The sequence below is a fragment of the Prionailurus bengalensis genome, chromosome E2, assembly GCF_016509475.1.
Source record: "Prionailurus bengalensis isolate Pbe53 chromosome E2, Fcat_Pben_1.1_paternal_pri, whole genome shotgun sequence".
NCBI classification, from domain to species: Eukaryota; Metazoa; Chordata; class Mammalia; order Carnivora; family Felidae; genus Prionailurus; species Prionailurus bengalensis.
This window is the reverse complement of record NC_057352.1, coordinates 19307584-19326735: the sequence shown is the minus strand read 5'-3', so window position 1 is coordinate 19326735 and position 19152 is coordinate 19307584. Positions and strand designations below refer to the sequence as shown.

The window sequence follows — 19152 nt, the reverse complement described above, 5'->3', positions numbered from 1 at the left end:
CGGGCTCTGGGGGCGCTGGCCGGGCGGACGGAAGCCCGGAGGGGCCTCATGGCTCGTGCCCGGGACTGGGGGCGCCGGGGTACTCCGCAGACGCTGGACGGGAGGGGCGGGGGGCGCTCCCTCGGTCCCCCGGGGCCGGGGAGGTCGGGCTGGCGCCGGCGCCCGTTCCCGGAAGCCGGCGGAGCGGTCCGCGGAGGCACGGCGGCCTGTGGGCGTCCGGGGTCCGCCGAGACTGGCTGGGGACGCGGCCCTCACGCCGCCCCGCGGCTGCCTGGCCGGCTGCGCGCACCTTCGCGGCCGTGCGGGGCCACCGAGGGACACGATTTTCCGGCCCCGCGGAGCCTGCTGGCGCAGTCGAGCCGGGGGAGGTTCTGCGGGGACCCGGCAGGGCTGGGGGCTGAAGGACCCACGCCTGTGGGGCGAGTGCAGGGTCAGGGGTGTGTCTTCCTGCTCCGCGCGGTGCGAGGAAAGAAGCACGCCTGGTTGGCATGATAAGAATTCTGTTCATACTCGTCACAAAATTTGCCAGGTGAACACTCAGGTTGGGGGACCCCGATTTGAAAAAAGCTTGTTCCCGCACCGTCACCCCCATTATGAAAGCAATTCATTCTCCTCACATTCAAGACAACACAAAAAGTGTTGTGACAATACTTTTTCAAATGACAGTCATCCGCCAGCCTGCCACTCAGTGACGATCATTGCTAACATTTTGGTTATGTCAGTAAATACAACGCATTTCACTTGTATTGTCACTTCTGTGGACTTGATTGCACACCGTAATTTAAAGCCCTGCTGGTACATAGGTAGATTGTTCCCAGTTGGTCACATCACGAGATAATTTTGTCAAAAGGAATCGTCTGATTGTTTTAGGATAAATTTACAAATGAGGTCAAAGGCAACCTTCGTGTAAAAAATCGGTTATATTTGTTTCCTTTATTGACAAGTTGGAAAAATTCTTCTCCGTCCCGGTGTTATAAAAACTTCCATTCATTTTGCTTCTCGTTTCATGGTTTTATTATGATTATTTTTTAAATTTTAGTTTAAAAATTGCTACTCAAAATTTCGTTTTGGTGTAAGATAGAAAATATTTTCCAAATGGTTAGTTGACCCAGTTTTATTGAATAAGCTATGACTGCCGTTTTATCATACTTTAGATCTGAAGTTCTCAGTATGTGTTTATAAGACACTACTCACAAATTTGATATGTAGATTTTGTGAAGACTGTTTTTAAATTTCGTTCACAGTATTTTTCTTTTTTCTTAATAATTTTTCCTTTACAAGGCTAGGAAATATTTCATGTTTAGGTGTGTTTTGTTTTTTTTCTTTTCTTTTCTTTTTCTCTTTAAAAATGAAAAGTTTAGTTTATTGTTTCATTTGCTTTCTTGCTGACAGGATAACAAACTCCATATGAAGAGTTCAGGTTTGTTGTGGCAACTTTTCAGTCTGGCATTTGAGATTCTAATCTTCCTCTATTTTTGCACACGAATACGTAGGTTAGCATTGGAGACCAAGATAGAAAAGCTCTCAGATTCCCTTGGCAAGCCTTGATTTTTCAATCTAAAATTATCTCTGGATTTTTGGAAGACAGCATGTTTTAAGCATCCTTTAAAAAAAAAAAATTTAAACAAGTTGCATATGATTCTGCTGAAATCTTACTAAATGTTTATTCTATTTCAATCCCGGAGCCTAATACACCAGAAGCTTTATGTCAAGTGGTGCTTCCAAGACTGTAGGAAAATAATCGTATGTAAGAGCTGGTCGGCTGGGGCATCCCATGGGTTGGGTGTCCACTCTCTTTCTTTCCCTCCTGAGACTTCGTCCTTAGTGGAAAATGATGACCTTCCTCTCTGGACAAAGAATGTTGGTTTGAGTAAGGAATAGCTTTACTTTGGAGTTACGGTGGGGCCGGGGAAGGGGGGTGGGGGGGTGCCTTTTTCTCTTAGTATAAGTTCACTAAGAGCCTGAATGAGTGAGGGGTTGTGTTTCAAATGTGTTTATCTCTATTGACACTGCTCTTGAGGCCCAATCGATAGATGCAGTGGCTGCTGCTTACTCCTTTCCCTTGACCTTGACCATAAATATTTGGCGTGGCAAGCCAGATTTTCGTGCTGTTGTCAGTCTCCTCTTGGTTGGCCTTTTTGACTTGGAGCTATTGTAGTCCTTTTCTTAAACTTTGTGACTGTGGTTTTTCACTTGTCTTTGTTGGTGCTCGTCCCACATCTGTCTATGAGCATTTTCCAAGGCCTAGCTTCATGCCTCTACCTCTTTCCCCCCAAAACAGTGCTTCTTTGCACTCATCCAGTATGAGATCTAGGCAGAGAACCACTTCACCCCCTCACTCCTGTCTCCATACATTGACCCCAACTCAGACTTTACTGCAAGTCATTTCCGTACCTCCAACAGACCCCTGGTCATGTTCTCCAGTCTGTGCTTTCTCCAGGTGAGGGAGCCCTTCACTGCTTCCCAAGGTGGCCTGTCTTTCATGACTGTAAGGACCTATCTCATTCCATTTTCCTTCTTGATTGGAGTTGTATTTGCGGTTTGCTTTTTGTCCCTTTAACATGATTTAGATTTTGTATGTTTACTCTTAGGGACTTCAGACATAATCTGGTCCTACCCTGGATGAGAAAGATGAGACCCAGTGATTTTTTTTTATAAATTTTTTTTTCTACGGTTTTTTGTTTTTTTTTTTTTTTTTTTTTTTTGGGACAGAGAGAGACAGAGCATGAACGGGGGAGGGGCAGAGAGAGAGGGAGACACAGAATCAGAAACAGGCTCCAGGCTCCGAGCCATCAGCCCAGAGCCTGACGCGGGGCTCGAACTCACGGACCGCGAGATCGTGACCTGGCTGAAGTCGGACGCCTAACCGACTGCGCCACCCAGGTGCCCCAGACCCAGTGATTTTATTGATTAATTTAGTCAACTCACATTTATGAAGTACTCACAGTGTGGGCCAGTTACTGTTGTGGAAAATTGGAATACAGAGCTGAAAGGCACAGCCTGAACAAGAAGGCCAAATAAGCAATTGCCATAAAGTGTCATAAGTGCCTAGAAGTGGGGGACACATGATAAGCTCCACCAGGTTTCAGAGATCTTGCCTGTCCTGTTCACTGCTATTATCTCCAGGACCTAGAACACAGTGTTCTGGGAACAATCAAGTGTTTGTTGAATGAATCAGTGATCATCTGTGAATGAAATGAGAATAAAAGAGCTATCTATAGAAAAGATGTAAACCAAGAGACATTTTTGTAAGTGTAGTTTGGAGAATTTCAGGGAAAACTTTAAGTTCAACCAAAATGACCCAGCTATAACCCCAAGAAGGCATGATTGGAATGTGTTTGTAGCCAGAATTGCTTAAACTTAATTTTGTATCCTCAGAAGAAAGACTGCATTTCTAGGAGAGGGTTGGGATGCCGTCTGTGGAAATTGGGGTGGTGAATCCAAGAGAGGAATTTGGTGATATGTCTGTAGGACTGCCTGGGGACTCTGGCCAGAGGAGCTGTGTGCAGTCCTTCAGTGAGCCTCTGCACCATCAAGCAGATGGGTGCATCTCTGTTGATGCCTCTACCCAGGAGAATCTTTCCCTTGCTTTGCTTCCATTCTCCTGATACCTTCTGATTAGAACATGGCTTCACATGGAGATTTCCTGCCAACAAGAGATTATGAATGGCTGAGAGCTCCATATGCAGACTGCTCGGATCAGATCCTGGTCTTGGGGTGCTGGCTAATCTCTGTTTGCCCTTCTGTAGAATGGGGATAATAGTAGTACTTTCCTTTTTGCTGCCTGGCATCTGATAAGTGCTCAGTAAATATTAGCTTTCATGGGTATTTATAAACTTAGTAACTAGCCCTCTGGTTCGTACATAGTCATCTTTGAGTTTAGGTGACCTGAATCAGTTGCCCTGGACCAGCTTGCTCCTGGGTGCACTGACAAAACCTAGAACCAAAAGGGGTAGCCATGATAGATACAATTTTCCCAAACCGTTCCTCCAGAGAATCGACCTGCAGTTGTCAAGGAAGATTCCCTGGAGGATGGGCTTGAGCTGCATACTGTAGGAGAACGTTAGTTCGGCACCACAGTGAGGGGAAAGGACTTTTAGGGAGGGCCGTGACAGGCACAAAGGTGTAGAGGTGAGCAGGCTGAGGTATGTGAGCTGTAGAATTTTAGGGTAAAGGGTAGGCAGGTACGAATAAGGAAGTAGAGGGAAATGAGATTGGAGAGGAAAGTGGAGCCAGCTCTGGAAGAAACAATTAAGAACAATATGTAACTTATTGGGCACTAACAATGTGTCAGGTATTATGTTAATCCCTTAGACTCACTGTGGCAGCCAGGTTTGGTGCCATGTGTCTTGTGTATATTACCTTGTTTAGTCTTTACAACAACCCCCTGAAGTAGAGAGGTATATTACAGGAGAAGTAACATGTGGAATGTCAGCTGGTTGGTCTCTGCCTGGTGGGTGATTCAGTCTGCACATCTCTGCAAGGCTAACACTTGGTATCTTTTGTACATTTAAAAGCCTTTGTGACTCATGTATTTCCTGATGAAGTCCACGCCCATCAAGATCCTCTGACTTTATGAACCATCTTGGGTTAAAATGTGAAAATATGTGTATCTTAGCATTGAATAAAAAAGGGTGTAGGTGCAGATATGCATCAAGCTTGGAGAAATGTCATTCAGTGAAAAAGGCAAGATGCAGAACACTGTATATGGGCCCATTTGTGTAAAAAAAAAAAAAGAGAGAGAGAGAGAGGTACACATGAAATGTTTTGTTTTTTGTTTTTCTAAGTAGGCTTCATGCCCAGCACCAAGCCCAACATGGGGCTTGAACTCATAAGCCTGAGATCAAGACCTGAGCTGAGATCAAGAGTCGGATTCTTAACTGACTGAACCATCCAGGCGCCCCATGAAATAGGTTTCTAAGTGTAGAAAAAAATTCCTGGAATGATAGAAAAGAAACAGTGGTTGCGTTTGGGATGAAGCCCAAGAAATCTAGGCTGTTAGACTGAACTAGCTTTTTCTCACATACTCTTTTGTGTGATTTCCTTTTCACTGTATATGTGTATTATATTTTCAATTAAAAGTTAATAAAAGCAAATTTTTAAATGTTTGCCATGTATGTAGCAGTCATTAAGAGGGGGAATGTAGCATAGATGTTGAGAACAAGGACTCTATCCAGACTGCTTGGGTTCCGTTCCTGCCTCTGCCACTTACTAGTCATTAATCTCTAAGTCACACAGCCTCTGTTTTCTCCATTTTACCCTGTCTGAAAATGGGAGAGGCAGCATTAGCTATCTCCCGGAGTTACAGTGAGGTGTAAATGAGTCAGTACTTGTGAAGTCCTTAGAGCAGTTCCTGACCGATGTGTTTTGTGGTGGTGGTGGTGGTGGTGGTGGTGGTGGTGGTGTGGCCTTGTGGCCTTGTACTGTGCACTGCGGTGCATGTGAAGATGGGGCCACCCTGTTGCTGCGTACTTGCAGTTCATGCAGAAAGGGAAGCTAACAAAAAGCAATGGCAGTGGAGGCTGCAGGAGCTCACGACAGGCTCTGGGAACTGAAGGGGCCCACAATGGTTTCATCCAAACAGTGGATCTTAAATACGGGCAACTGCTAGAAAAAGTGAAATGAGAGAAAAGGGAACACAGGGACTTGTTTCAAGGGTGATCTGTGCCCTAGACAGACAGAGAAATGAGACAGGCAGGAGGCTGAAGGGAGCCTGAAATTGGGATACAGCGTGTGATGGCAGGTCGTCATTATATGGCCGAGTTTTTCTTAGCAGGTATAAAATAATGATATGATTTATAAATGACATCCTAGGTTTGATGAAATGTACCTTGATCTTTGAAATGGCCATGATGTAGGTGTTCCTGTGTAATTTATTTGATGAATCCCTTAATGCAGAATACGTGGGCTACTTCCAGGTGGATGCCTGTGGACAGTGCTGCCAGTGAGTGTCTTGGATACAGGCGTCTACATTTACTGAGTCTGTTTCTAGGATTCATTCCTAGATGCTATCACTTTTTGTTGTTGTTGTTAACTGTTTGACTATGTCCCTTGTGTCTGGGCCACAGTCTGATATGTGGTTTTTCAAATTGGTAGTTGCAAAGAGTGTTAATGGGGTAGTTTTTTGAGTGCAGAATTAGATCTAGATATTACCTGGAAAAAAAATCTAAATTTTCATATTAGAAATAATTTTGGGATTAGGTGCTAGCAAGATGGTAATTACAATGGGGAACCTGGGAATCCCAGGCTTCCCCTACCCCACCCCCCAGGTCCTAGAGGTGGATGCCTGAGAACTGGCAGAGGAGAGCTGGCCTGGCTCCCAGACTCAAGTGCTGCAGGTTGCGGTAACCTGGTCAGGGAAGTCAAAAGTGGTCCCTCTCTCATGCTCCCAAAGACCTGTCCTGCCCCTGAGTCTCAGAGTAGCAGAGAATGCAGCCACATCCCTGTGCTTCATAATGTGAGTCAGTCCCCCTCTTCAGCCTAGTCCTGGCTCATCGTCCTTCAGCTAGGGGCCGAAGGGAAGGGAGTGGTGAGCAGGGAAATGGGAGGAGCCTTGACCTTCCCTCTGAAGGACACAGGGCAGCCCTCTTAGTTTGTTGCCAGGACTTTGAGAGTTGGGGCCAGAGCAGCAGGAAGGTAAGTACTATTTTTGAAAAATATTGTAACTGTGGTATTTTGAGGAGGAAAAGTTTGCTTTTTTCACTGACAGTAGGGCAGTATGAAGAATTTCACTAGAAGATAAAATGCTTCCTTCTGACTGGTGCCCAGCCTCTTTCCGAGCGGATAGCTGCAGTTCCTGAGTGAGACTCAAGCTGTGCCAGGTACTGTGGTTTATGGATTTAGGCCTCCCCACTGGACTGAAGAAACTGAGGCACAGAGTTCAAAGAAACTGAGGCGTAGATTAGTAAGTGCCATTCACTCAACTGATAATTACTGAGAACAAAGATGCATATCTAGGTCAGTCTGACTCCCAAACCCATACAGATAATGACTTGCACTTTGTCAGTGCCTGTTTCCAGGAAATCTCTTTGTATTGGAGCATCTTACCTACAAGGTAAAAGCATGAGCTTTTTCTCCCATTAGGTTGGAAGCTCCTCAAGTACAGGAATTGTGTCTGTTTCATTCATCACTGTATCCCCAGTGCCTGGAGCGGTGTCGTGCACATAGTAGGGCCTCAGTAAATGCTCGAGTATGTGAGGGCTCATGGCCTGGAGAAATGGCGGAGCCTGGAAGTCAGTCTGGTGGTAAACCACTGCAGGCCTGCTCTACCGCTGTCTTCCCTGCCTGGGGAGAATGGGAGGGATGGAGAGGAGGCTTCTTAAATGTCCTCACTGCTAATTATTTGACCTGCTGGGATTTTGTGAGGTAGAATGGGGTCCCTCTGCCTTGACTCTGACTTGTGGTTCTTTTTGAGAGTTGGGAAGGCTTGCTGGGTGTGCAGAATTGAAGGCAGTGTTCCCAGCTTGGAGGCAGGAGCTGGGTAATTGTCCACTGATAAAATTTTTCAAGGGTGCCTTAAATTTTCAGAAACGGTCCTGAATCTGAAGCATATTTATCTAAAATCTGTGTAATTCCTCTCCATAGTAAGAGAAATAATTTATAGATTACAGTTTGATTTACCCATTTGTATATGAGTTTCTTGATAAATACTTGTTTTTCCCCATTTGAGGTTAATTTTAAATAGGTTCCACAGTGCAAATTGTTAAGAATGAGTAGCACTATTAAGTTTTCTTAAATAACTTTCTAATGGGTACATCAATTTTCATTAGTTCAGCTTGCTTTTATGTTAGGAAACTTTGCGAATAACAACTGCTAAAACTAGGCTCAAACAGAGCTGAGTGGATCAAGGCTTTTTCACGTAATATACTAATAAAAATAAACTAGAGGTTTTTAATAGATGTAGATTTGGGGGACCGTTTTAACAATTTGGGTTCAAAAAATTACATCAGTGTTTGTGTTTTTTAAAAAATGATTGACTTTAGTCAACTATACTTCAGTTTAGAAAAAAGATGGACTTTAGGTCATTCTCCTTGACTTATACCCGAATTTCTGTCATTGGCAAAATTTGTTGTTGTGAATGTTTTCATAGTGCTCAGCTGCATTTGATGTGAAAAAATTTTTTTCAATACTTTTTATTTATTTATTTATTTATTAATTTTTTTTTCAATACTTTTTATTTAAAAAAATTACTTAATGTTTATTTATTTTGAGAGAGAGCATGTGCAAGCAGGGTAGGGGCAGAGGGATATGTAGAGAGAATCCCCAAGCGGGCTCAGTGCTGCCAGCATGGAGCCAGATGCAGGACTCAAACTCATGAACCGTGAGATCATGACCTGGGTCAAAATCAAGAGTTGGTCGCTTAACCGACTGAGCCACCCAGGTGCCCCTGATGTGAAAAATTTTAATGGTCCAAAACCATTTTAGTTTATAAATAAAAACCTGGTTTTACCTGAGCAGACTTTCTCAGAAGTTTCAGAGCTAACTGTATTTATCCTTTGGTGATGTGTGGTAGTTATTTGTAGATAAACCTTTTCTTGGCAAGGCTTTGCCAGCTGCCCCCACCCCCTGCTTTTCCTTCTTTTGAAGACTTCTGTTGAATAAAGTTTTTTTGGCTCAGAGTGTTCCTCTAATAAAATTCTTTCAAAATTTCTATCCTTGTTTTGTTTTAAAGGCAACAGCTTTTTGAGTTACTCTTTTGATTTTATAAGACTAAACACAAGTCTTAGGATACAGTAGGTTGATTTATTATGAAAAAATTCAATACCTAGCTAGATCTCTCCTCATGAGGACCCATAATGGATTTTTTTTCCCATTAAATTTTCACCATTTTTCTTGGTATGAAACTGAATATATGGTGATTACCATCCATTTCATTGACGTTTCTACTTATTCATATGCTGTTTACAAAAATAAATTAGTCTTGGGGCGCCTGGGTGCCTCAGTTGGTTGAGTGTCCAACTCTTGGTTTCGACTCAAGTCATGATCTCACAGTTCATGGGATCAAGCCCCATGTCAGCTCTGTGCTAACAGTGCTGAGTCGGTGTGGGATTTTCTCTCTCTCTCCCCCCCCCCTCTGCCTCTCCTGCACTCTCTTTCTCAAAATAAATAAATAAGCTTAAAAAAAATAAACTAGTCTTTGATCTTCCTTTCTCTCCCCACCCCCAAAATACCCTCAATTTAAGCAAAATTGCCCTTCATCTATATGACTATGTAACACATTTGGCCTTTTTTTTTTTTTTTTTTTTTTTTTTGCCTGTGCTATTTTGAAACTGAATTTCAACTCTGTTGACTTTATGGTTAGAAAATTTTTTTCTTCTGCTTAAATTATCAGTTGTTTGTAGATTACTAAATAAAAAAAGCTCTTCAGACCCACTAATGACAACTTGCTTTGTTATTGTAGAGGAATGTCCTGTTTTGTGGTGATAAATGTTACAGTGTTACAGAGCAAGTGTCAGGACAGGAGATAGTCAGACATCACCTTCTGGAGACAGTTAGTTCCCCTCTTAGACCAGAAGCTCCTGACCACAGGCACTGATATCCTGGGTTCCTGGAACACTCAGGCACCATTCACACACAGGGTTCAAGGTGTTGCTGTGGGATGGGTATACTAACATCTTTATTTTAACTATTGTAAATTCGAACATTGATTAGAGTTTCTATTTAGTAGGGTTTTTTTTTTTTCTATGTCCTTGAGTTTTCATAGCTCACTTTAGGATACATGAATTTCAGATTTTGTCAACTGATCAGTTATTCAGTAAGTTTTTGTTTTGCATTAACAGTAGTTTTAGTAGTCATTTCTTGAACAGAAAAAAAAAATAATCTTGGCCTCCTTAAAACTTTTTCACTGACATGTTTTACTCTGATAGAACTTTAATGTTTCTGGAGTTTTTGCATGATTCTTTAAATTAACATTCTTTAACTAATTAACATTAGTTCCATGGAAACTGTGTCCGTATAATAGGCTAGTGTTCAGTTTTGCACATATTTTTATTTGGGGGCAGTCTCCTGGGCACAGAAATAATCTGGGCTTGGTGGACCCAGAAGTGTCACTTCCTTTCCTCTGGCTTTGGCTTTCCATGCCTGCCTTTCCATTTTGATGTTTTAATGATACCCTCCCTGCTCAGTGATTTGTGTTCAGGAAGCTAGGCAGTGATTACTTTTGTTTCTGCTTTGCGAACTTCCTCCCCCACTTCCTATTTTTACCGAGCAACTACAGGAAATGAGGCAGCTCCTGGCTGGCTGCTGCTAAGCACTGATTTGGGGTGGCAGAGGACAAGGCCTTAGGGCCTGAGCCATTTAAAACATTTTCCACCTTAGTCTTTTCGCTACCTCTTTCCTGTAGGAATCACAGGAACCTGATTTTATGATTGGGTTGAGATGATGACGTGTCCTCCTTACCCTTGGTGTGGCGTGGTGTTGCTCAGTAGGAGGGCAGCGCTTCTGTGCAGTAGGTGAGAGGTTTTCTCCATTATAACAGTAGGAGCGGGACGTCGTGGCCCAGCTGCTGTCCTGGGTGAACAGTCCGGCAGAAGCAGAGGGTGGGCTGAAGGGACCTGTTCCAAGTAAGGCTGGAAAGGTGGGTTCTGGTCACTTAGTGGGAGCCTTGACTGGCAGGCTCGAAGGGGACTAAAGAGCCCTGTCTGCTCTCTGAGATCTTTGAAGAGTGCCTCAGCCTTTGTGGTGTTCTCCTTCCCCTGAACTCATAATGGTGTTTGTTTTTTAAGCCACTGTTTAGCATTTACCCACTTGTTTTCCCATGATAACTCTTACTGTATTGTGGACCTGTGATAGCTTAACTTACGTAGGAAGTGTGTATCCTCTTCCCAGAGAGAAGTAACTTTTTACACATTAGGTAACTTGAACACGGAAGGTGGACATCTTGGGTTGGGTAATTGTCTTTGGATGAACAAGGGAGATGCCCTGTGCATCATAGGATAGTTAGCATTTCTGGCCTCTACCCCCTAGCACTTGCCCCAGTTGTGATGACCAAAAAATGTTTCCAGACATTGCCAAATGTCCCCTGAGGTGGGTGTATGTGTGTGTATGTGTGTGAAGTATCCTCTCCTCCACTTGTTGAGAACCACTGTGTTAAAGGATTGAATGCTGACTTCTACTTTTGCAAAATGGAATAAAATACATTGTTGGGTTCCAACGCTGAGGTACATCTTCCCTTCTGCGTACTTCAGTTGAAAGAGCTGGGTCTGAGCATCTGACAGCTTGGCTTCTGGTCCTCACGGCAAGCATTCTCTCTCAGTCCTGTCTTGCTTGCTCCAGAAGACTACTGCATGTATAAAGAAGAAAATGAGAGGCATTTAGAGGCTACTGCATGTAGCAGTAACAATAGCTAACATTTATGGAGCAGTTGCTGTAGACCAGGTGAACAGAATTGGTGGGATTGAATGTAAGGGATAGAAAGCAAAGGGACCAGGACAGGGCCCACGTGGGGCAACATCTTGGGTTTAGGCTCATGGCTGGAGGTGCCTTTAACCAAGACAGTAAATACAGCGGGAGGAGCAGGGAGTGGAAGGATGACTAAGTATAGTTTGAAGGACCTGAGGAGATGTCTCATGGGTCTAGTCCTGGGAGGGAGAGAGAGAGAGAGGGAGAGAGAGGGAGAGAGGGGTCTTGACCAGAGTTGAATGTGGGTGTCATCAAGAATAGATATGGGTGTGATCTCCTAAAGAGAAATCTCTTTACTTTTCATTACTCCAGCTCAACTTCCTGTCACTTCCAAGACTACAGCTTTAAGCCATATTCTCTAAGAGTGATAAACAGAATGTTGCCGTCTAGATATTTGACAGAGGTGGGATAGTGCGGTGGAGAGCTCCGCCTCTGGCAGCAGACTGCCAGGCCCCAAACCCAGTTCTCTTGGTGACTCCTACCTTAGCCATGTGGCAAGAACTTGAAAAACTCACTTAACCTCTTTAGATGCTTCACCTACCTCACAGGGTCATGGAGAGAATTAAATTAGATAATAACATGTAAAGTGCATAGCACAAAGCCTAGTATTGAATACCCACTTGGTTCATGTCAGCTGTTTTTATTTTAGGGTTCTAGCAAGGATTAAATGAGATTATGTAGCTAAAGCTTGGTTTAATGCTTGACAGATTGTCGGCGCTTGATAAATGGTTTGTTTTGTTGAGGAGTGCTTGTGTGAACATGACATGTCATCGGTAGTTGTGTTTTTGTTTTTTGTTGTTTTTTTTTTTAAGCAGAGCCTTATTTCTAGCACTTAACCACTGCCTCTGTGGGCAGCAACACTGACTGTATAAAAATCACCATTAAATAAATACTGAGGATGTACTGATCATTCATCAAATACCTGTTGAATGTTTACAGTGTACTTAGCACTCTTGAATATCTTGAATGAGCTCCATGATCCCGAGCGTTGGAGGTGGCAGGGAAACACGCAAACTGGTAGTGTGATGCAGTATGTTACAATACAGTAAAGATAATGCTAAGACGTGGCCAAAAACAGTGTGTTACAGTAGCACACAGAGGGACTCCTAGCTCACTTTTTGCCAAGGTGGCTTCCCAGAGGAGGTGATTTCTAAGTTAGACATCCAAGAGAAGTGAGTATAAACCAGGAGAGCTTTCCAGGCAGAGGGAACTGAGCACGTAGATGGTAAGAGGGAAGATGGCACAAGCAAGACCTGGACAGTGGTGGGCAGTGGGGTGGGGGAAGACAGCTGGGAAGCGTTGTGGACAGCCATAACTGATGTCAAGCAGCAGAGTAGATAATTAAATTGGCTCTAAAACAGTGACACAGCAACCAGAATGGAGCAGTCCAGGAGTTTGGAAGGAGGTTCCTGTGTAATTCCAGCAAGAGGAAAAGAAGATCAGAACTCTGGATCGGCAATAAAGATTGAAGAGAAAAGACTTGAGAGCTATTAAGGAGGCAGGAAGGGTACGACTAAATGATTAAGTAGCTGTAGAGGGGAGTGAGGAGTAGAGGATAGCACCCAGGCGTCTGGCTCACAGGTGGAGATGGTGGATCCAGTAGGTAGGCGGTGATGACGTTCACTAAGACAGGAAAGGAGCGATGGAAGACGGGGAGGGTTGTTTGTGGGCACTTGATTTGAGGACCTGTCCGGAAGGTTGTTGAATATTTGGGATCAGGAGCACAGGAGAAAGATCTGGGCTAGAGAGATGGATTTGGGGATCCTCCCAGGGAGAATATGTTGATAATAGCAACAGACAAGGCACAGCATAGAACTCTGGGGGAACCATAGTGCTTCTGGTCTGTCAGGGGACGAGTGGCTCAAAGAGGCCACTAAGAATGGCCAGGGGGACAGGAGTGGAGCTTAGGAGAGCTAACATCTCCTCAGTCAGCATTGCCTCACTCTTCTTAGTGTGATAACAGATAAGGGGAGCCAAAAAAAGTAGAGTCCTAGGACTCAGAGAACAAAGAACTGAATCTTTCGGGCATTTTCTCTTGCCTGGATAGATATTTTAAATTCATGAATGTTGAGAATAAAATTCTTCAAAGCATTTTTCTGGAGTGCATTTCTAAATATGGCTTGTGTCATTCTGAACTGACAAAAAACATGGAAATGATTGGGCTTTGAACTTCACAGACAATAACTTCACTAATCTCCCTGAAGAATTTCCTGTGGTGTCTCCACATTATCAAGGGTAGATTTAGATTTACATTGTTACAGACTGGAGAGGAGAGAAAATATTCTGTATTTTTTTCTTTGAAGAGGGAATTGTTTATGGAGTGGTTCATGTTTTTTTTTTTCTTTTATAACAGCTTTATTGAAATATAACTCACATACTCTATAATTTGTCCATTTAAAATATATGATTCAGTGATTTTTAGTACATTCAGAATTCTACAGCCACCACCATAATCAATTTTAGAATGTTTTTATCACTCTAAAAAGAAACCCTGTACCCATTAGCATTCATTCCTTATTCTTCTCATCCCCCAGCCCTAGGCAACCATTAATCTACTTTCTGTTTCAATGGATCCGCCTATCCTGGATGTTTCATATTAATGCAGTCCTGTAGTATGTGGCCTTTTGTGTCTGTCTGCTTTCACTTAGCATAACGTTTTCAAGGCACATACGTGTTGTAGCGTGTATCAATGTTTCATTCCTTTTTATGCCTGAATAATATCCCATTGGATGGCTGCTAAATTACATCTTCTTTGTTCATTCATCAGTTGATAGACATTTGGGTTGTTCCCACGTTTTTACGATTATGAATAGTAAACTTCATATACAGGTTTTTTGCGTAGACATGTTTTTCATTTCTCTTAGGTGTATACGTAGGTGTGGAATTGCTCGGTTATGTGGTAATTCTATTTTTAACCTTTTGAAGTACTGCCAGACTGCTTTCCAGAGTATCTGCACATTTTACATTCCCACAAGCAGTATATGGAGTCCAGTTTCTCCACATCCTCACCAGCACTTGGTATTGTCTGTCTTTTTTATGAAAGCCATCTCAGTTGCTGTGAAGTGGTATCATGGTTTTAACTTGCATTTCCCTGATAGCTAATGATGCTGAGCATCTTTTTGTATGCTTATTGGCCATTTATATATCTTTTTCGAAAGGTTCATCTACGCTTGATCATTAATTTTGGCAAGTAAATTAAGTTGCAAAACCTGACACTGAAAGAACAGATGAACATATTTGACTACAGAAATTAGGTGTGCATGCGTGTGCATGCACGTAGTGAAAGATGCTGTAAACAGATATAAAAGATAAAGGACAGGCTCCCCAGAGAAATCACCAGCACTGTACTCTCCACCCACCTGTCCTCTTCACTCTCCACCTGAGCTTGAGAAACAGAGTGTTTGATGATCCTGTTACCTAGCTGTGACTTTGGAAGTAGGGACCATTATCTCTGCCTTCTTCCCTGTAGCACTTAAGTACCCAGATACTGCCACCACTGCAGGTTTCTGTAGAACAGTGGCCTGACAAGTTAGAGAAGTAGCTTGCCACGTGGATGAACATGTTGAACCATGTATCAGAATTTCCTTCCTTTTTAGGCTTAATGATATCCCATTTTATGGTGGTACCAAATTTTGTTTACACTCATCCATTGATGGACATTCGTCTTATTTCCACCTTTTAGCTGTTATGAATAATGCTGCTATGAACGTCGGCATACAAACATCTGTTCAAGTTCTTGCTTTCACTTCTTTTGTTGTGTATATATCAAGAAGTGAAATTGTTGGATCTTATGGTAATTATACATTTAATTTTTTGAGGCACCATTGTACTGTTTCCACAGCGACAGTACCGTTTTATATACCCACTGGTGATGCCCAGGGTTCCAATTTTTCAATATCCTTGAGAACATGTTATTTTCTGTGTGTTTTTTTTCTTTTTATAATAGCCACCCTAATGGATTTGTGGTGGTATGTCATTGTGGTTTTGATTTGCAGTTTCCTGATGATCAGTAATGTTGAGCATCTTTTCATGTGTTTGTTAGCCATTTGTTTATTTCTAGTCACGTCCTTTGCCCGTATTAAAACTGGATTGTTTGGTTTGGGGTTTTTGTTTTTGTTTCTGTTTTGTTTTTTATTTTGAGTTGTATGTAGTTCTTATATATCCTGGATATTAATCCCCTTTCAGAGGTATAATTTACATACATTTTCTCGTTCTGTGGGTTGCCTTTTCACTCTGTTGATAGTGTCCTTTGATGCACAATAGTTTTAATTTTGATGAGTTCAGTTTGTCTGTTTTTTTCTTTTGTTGCCTATGCTTCAGTGTTTTATCCAGGAAGTCATTGCCAAGTCCAAGCTCATTAATTTTTATATATTTAATGAATTTTGCTCTAGGAGAGTATGTATTTATTTATTTAGTATACATAAATTGTCCCATTATTGGCCATTAATAGAGCTTATTCTTCAGGTTGAGCCTGAGTCCTTTTGACAGGAGTCACATTAGAAGAATTCCTTGCTGCCTGGCCTGATAAGAATTCCTGGCTTATCTTTTTTGTTTCTGACCCCAGATCTAGAATCAGCCATTTCTTTAAGGAGCTCTGGTTTTGGGGGTGGGAAATAGTATTAGGGACATTCATTACAACTGAGATGTGAATCCTCCTAGGTCTTTTTAGTAAAGTAAACATGTATATTTTGGAAAGAAAAAGGTAAATCATGATTTCAGGCTAATATCTCAAAATCAGATGAATCGTTAAAGGATTTTTGTTTCTTTGATTTTATATTTGTGTCTCTTCTCCTTCGTTGGCAGTAACACCAAAGAGTTACAGTAAAAATACTGTTTTCAACTTGAAATAATCCTTCTCTGTGTGGTTATGCCACACTATTTGATAGTTTAGGTTCATTTTTGTTTTGTTTTTTTTTTTTTATTTTTAGGGATTGTTTTCTTTTTGATTTACTTTTCTTTTTTTAGTTGTACAAAATATTAGTTCTAAAGATAAAACTATAAAGCAAGGTAGATTGAGAGAATGAACGGCTTTCTTCCATGCCCTTGTTTACTCTGTACCACATAGGTAACATTTTTATTGGTTTTTGATTTATTCTTCTATTGCTTATACATAAGCAAATGTGTGTGCATACCTCCTGCACCCTACTCCACTCTCATTTTATTTTTCCCTTGTTTTTCATCTTAGCAATCATATTTCTTATTTTCAAGAATTCTTCCTTCTGCCTCCTTTATGGTTTGCTTGCTTTTGTTTTAAGGGTACATTATCTGATATCTCTCTAAGGATACCAGTTAAAATTTCTTTTCAGGGACAAAATCTATGTTTCTTCTGGAGTCCAATCCGCTTTTCATCCTAGGTGTCCTTTTGTGTCCTCTGGTTGTTAGGGGTTTTTTGTTTTTTGTGTTTGTTTTTCGTTTTTGTTTTTTTAAGTCTACTGTCTGATGATCCTTATCAGTGAAGAACTGGGTTGATGATATGTATAGGTAATTGAGAAAAGGTTCCTATTTTTCCAGCAGTCCTTTTGCCATAGAAGGAGTTAGCTGATTAAGTGACCAACCATCAGAAGAATGGAGATCAAGTTGATGAACCTATTTCCCACTCCTTACTCCTGTACCTGCTGACTCAAAGCCAGGTGTTTATACAGCTCCTCCAGGAAAAAAGCCTCTGTCCCTCTGCCCGCCTTTGGCTCTGCGTGTTCTGGGAAGTGTTTAGCTCGCCTGTGGTCTGTTGTATCATATAATTCCCTCTGCCTTCTCTTCATCTTCTGGAAAGTGGCCAGCATTTAAATAGACTATATCCCTCAGCCCTACTCATCACTGTTGTGTTGTGATTCCCTTGTCAATGTCTTTATGGTTACTTCATTAGGATTTGGGGCCAGTGGGAAGGTAAGTATGTGTGCCTATTTATTTAGCCCATCATTCTGAAGTGAAGCTACTTTGTGCCATACCGTTGCAGACAACAGGACTGCTTTTTACTCCCATTTTCTCTGCTGGCTAATGACTGAAATGGATTTATAAGTATTCTCTGTATTCCCAAATCATAGCTATCACATCGTTGAAACATGTGATGCCTCCTGCCCTAGGATACGTAGATTTCTACTTAGTTCCGGGGTTGGGACCTTTCCAGGACTTTTGTCTGTACTTTTCTCCAGACGAACAGAGATAACAAGGCCTGCCTACTCTCACTTATTGTATGGGAATGACAATAACAAGTTCATCATTTAGTGCTCAGTATGTGCCAGGTGTCATTCTATGTGCTTTATGTGTATAAACTCATTTAACTTCATAACAGTAGTTACTGTTATTATCCCTATCTTACAGATGATGAAACTGAGGCACAGAGAGGTTAAAGAACTTGCCAAGGTCACATAGCTGGTAAGTGGCAGAGCCAGGATCCCACCCAGTTAGTCGGTCCCTAAGGTCACTCCCTTATCCACTGTACTCTCTATAAAGGGAAGCTTTTCAGATTTTCTCAGGCTGACCAAACCATTTTTGATATCAGTTAGGAGTATAAGAAAACTCTTTTTATACTTTGTCTAGTTTCAAGCATGTTCTTTGTTATTGTTTGAAATAGAAATTGCTGATGACTTTGATTGCAGAAAGGAAGGTTTTAAATGACATAATCAGGTCTGGGTTCAATTTTAATCTATTGAGAATTTAGCAAACTACTGTGGTGTTGAAAAAACGTGACTTATCTACTAAAATGTCCTCTTCAGCTATGTGTTTGTAAATCTTGGGCATCATTAAAACTTATGAATAAAATACTTAAATCTTACAAGTCTTGGCTACAACTAACTACTGAGGTCTTTCACAATGTATATTGACTTCCACAATGCATATGAATAATGGATTCATAAGTGATTAATATTTTCCCAGTGAAAATTCTTTGTAAGAAAATACAGAAATGTCCTGAAATAGATTGAACATATTTTAGCCCTTCAGGCAGATAAATATGGGGTGAAAGCATTAGAAAAACATTAAGCGTTGAGAAGAATTTTATGTAAAAAATAACAAAAGGGATATATCCAGGTGCTTCTGTGCATGTCTGTGTGCATTTTATACTTTTTATTGTGGAAATGTTCAGTCATACACAACAGTAGAGCAAATGGTTGATGGATCTCAGGTACCCATCACCCATCCAACAGTACTTTGTCAGGGGATGTTATCACTGCCGTGAAGACAACTCCTTAAATGGATGTCACCACCTTTCCTGCTTCTTAGCTCTTGGCAAAATCCTGTTTGAAAACGATAGAACCTGAGTGTTATTTCAGTTCCATCATATTTCCTTGAATTCAACACTGTCTAGTTTTATTATAGCAAAGATCAGCACAGGAACAAACAGATCTGTTAAGAATAAGTAAAAGCCAGTTTTCATCTTTTTAAGGGGCTTGTGTGTTCTCTCTGCCTGGGGAAGAACCCACCTGACTGTGGGACTTAAGTGGTCTTGTTAGAAGGGATTATACACACAGGTTCTCACTGAGGCACAGGGAGTACGGAGGGCAGGTGGTTCTTCACCTAGGGCTCCAATTCCAAAACTGAAGGGAGACCTCAGTGTTTTGGATATGTGTTTGACTAGGAGTGTTTTTTCATCAGTTTCTCAAGAGTCTATGACCTTTCCCGCGCCCCCCCCATCTTCCACTCCCCAACTCCACATACATATACACAACACAGAACCATGTCCCGGAGCAGCCCATGTGGGCATCACCTGGCATCTGGAAAGCGTCTTTGAGGACTCTGTGTTACCAAACAGCCTCT

The 19152-nt window shown here is 41.9% G+C and overlaps 1 protein-coding gene across 3 annotated transcripts in view; it reads left to right on the top strand.

The window, feature by feature from the left end:
• Window positions 1-19152, top strand: part of GARRE1 (granule associated Rac and RHOG effector 1) — an 83832-nt gene that overhangs the window by 269 nt on the left and 64411 nt on the right. Inside the window, exon 2 of one of the 3 annotated variants that reach the window (XM_043599065.1) lies at window positions 17719-17772. The exons of 1 other annotated variant lie outside the window; for it this stretch is intronic. The gene's annotated coding sequence lies outside the window, so the exon portion shown is untranslated. Of the gene's footprint in view, window positions 1-6498; window positions 6637-17718; window positions 17773-19152 lie in introns of those variants that run through there. One more of the 3 variants, XM_043599067.1, reaches the window with a different exon arrangement.